This window comes from Apaloderma vittatum, unplaced genomic scaffold (assembly GCF_000703405.1).
Source record: "Apaloderma vittatum isolate BGI_N311 unplaced genomic scaffold, ASM70340v1 scaffold34648, whole genome shotgun sequence".
NCBI lineage: Eukaryota > Metazoa > Chordata > Aves > Trogoniformes > Trogonidae > Apaloderma > Apaloderma vittatum.
Window position 1 is genome coordinate 810 of NW_009730786.1, and position 2,021 is coordinate 2,830.

The 2,021-nt window shown below is 53.4% G+C and overlaps 1 long non-coding RNA gene across 1 annotated transcript; it reads right to left on the reverse strand.

Annotated features, from left to right (window-relative positions):
* Positions 1 to 287: 287 nt before the first annotated feature.
* Positions 288 to 2,004, reverse strand: LOC104278066. The gene is made up of 3 exons (XR_717854.1): positions 1,883 to 2,004; positions 1,689 to 1,755; positions 288 to 741 (listed from the first exon to the last, which is right to left on the reverse strand). It is a non-coding gene; the product is annotated as an uncharacterized LOC104278066 (long non-coding RNA).
* Between the last annotated feature and the right edge of the window lie 17 nt (positions 2,005 to 2,021).

Below are 2,021 nucleotides of genomic sequence, written 5' to 3' on the forward strand. Positions count from 1 at the left end.
AAGTTTGCAGTTTAGGAGGAGAAAAAAAGTCTGTTCGTGCCCTAAGGGAGAAGGGGACAGGAGCCCTGCCCTGCTGTTGCCAAAATAAAAAGCTTTTTTCTTCCAAGGTGCCTGTTGCAGACCTTCCCACGTGGTTTGTGCGGAGGCTTTGCAGCTGCCCCACACGGGGCCGGGGCTCAAGACGCAGTTTGGAACAGTCGCTGTGAGGGAGTTTGTCCCCACAGGGCACAACCCCCTCCAGAAGCAGCTTCGGGAACAACAACAACAAAAAAAGTCAAACCAGCACCTTCAAATTAACAAACTGTAATTTGTTTTTTTTTTTTCTCCAAAGATACATTTTCCATACACATCCATCATACACTGTAACAAAAAAAAGCAGTGTACATGAAATAAGAAAATAAATTAAATCCATAGCATAGGTAAGGAGGACGCTCTAGACTGGAGTAGAGTCGAAAGTTTCCAGCAATACAAGAGGCTCAAAAGTTTGTTTTAACATGAACGCCTGACAGCAAGGGTCCAGCAAGTGTTTTAGGTCAGTCCAACTGCTTAAAACAGTTTTGGTTGGGTTTTTTTTTTTTTTAGAGTTTTTTAACAGCCGTTATTGTCCTGCAACAGGCAGAGCTACCACGTCCGGGGAGAGAGCCAAGAGGCGTCGTTACGATCCAAGTGGAGCATCCAGCAGACGATGGGATGGGTGCTGCGGCGCGTGCTAGCCGTCCTCCTTGGGCGGTGTGTACCAGCCTGGAACGAGAAGAGAGGGACGCGAGCGATGAAGCCGCACGGGGAATGCGAATCGACGCCTGGAAAAAGCTGCCGAGCGACTCCGGCTTCTCAAGGTCGACGTCTCTCAGCTCAGCGAGAGGTTTTCTCCCCGTTACTTCCCACAGAATCACCCAATGTCAGGGGTTGGAAGGGACCTCTGAAGATCATCCAGTCCAACCTTCATCCCAGCACACCCAACCACTACACCACAGCCTCAAGTGCCAGATCTCCTTTGTTTTTAAACACCTCCAGGTTTGGGGACTCCACCACCTCCCTGGGCAGCCTGTTCCAGTGCCTCACGACTCTTTCACTACAGAAATTTTTCCTTATATCCAAGTTAAATCTCCCCTGGCCCATTTCTTCTCGTCCTGTTGCTAGTAACTTGGGAGAAGAGACTGACCCCCATGTCACTACAACCACCTTTCAGGTAGCTGTAGAGAGCAACGAGGTCTCCTCTTCTCCAGACTAAACAACCTCAGTTCCCTCAGGCACTCCTTATAGCACATCTGTTGATCAACTTGATTAACTCTAGGATTAAACAATTAGTTAAACGATCAACTGTAGTAAGGATTTTGGTTTACAGCATTCTTGCTGAGGTGCGGTCTCACAAGTGCTGAGTACGGGGCAGGATCACCTCCCTCCTCCTGCTGGTCCCACCATTTCTGATCCAGGCCAGGATGCCGTTGGCCTTCTTGGCCACCTGGGCACACTGCTGGCTCCTGTTCAGATGCAGGCAGACAGGTTACACCCGGAGGAGCCCGGCAGGGCAGTGGGATGCTGCAGCCACGTGTCGCGCCTTAGCTGGCGGCTGCTCCGGGTGATCGCCTGAGTAGAAAAAGCCTCGAGCAGCTCGTCTGGACACTGGGCTTTAGGGGAGCTCAGCCTGGCCAAGGGAACCGCACGCCCTCTCCCCCCTCAGCCCTTACCATTCTTCTCGTGGATCTGCACCAGGGACTTGTAGGACTGCTGCGCTCTCGTCAGGCTGTACTGATTCTGCAAGGGAAGTCGGGACGACCGTCGGTGAGCGCGAGCCGTTCCCAACGCCTTCCTGCGCCCGCCGGAGCCGGTCAGGACCCTTCATCCACCTCCCGGCCCCTGCGGTTCCGCGCCCGGGCCCTACCTTATTAGCTCCGAATTGTACTCGCGCTTTCCCTTTCACCAGAGTCGCGCTGATCTGCATGATCACCGACTCGATGGAGTACGCGCTGCTCCAGCCCTGGAGGGACAGAACGCGACGCCATGAGGCCGGCGTGGACGGG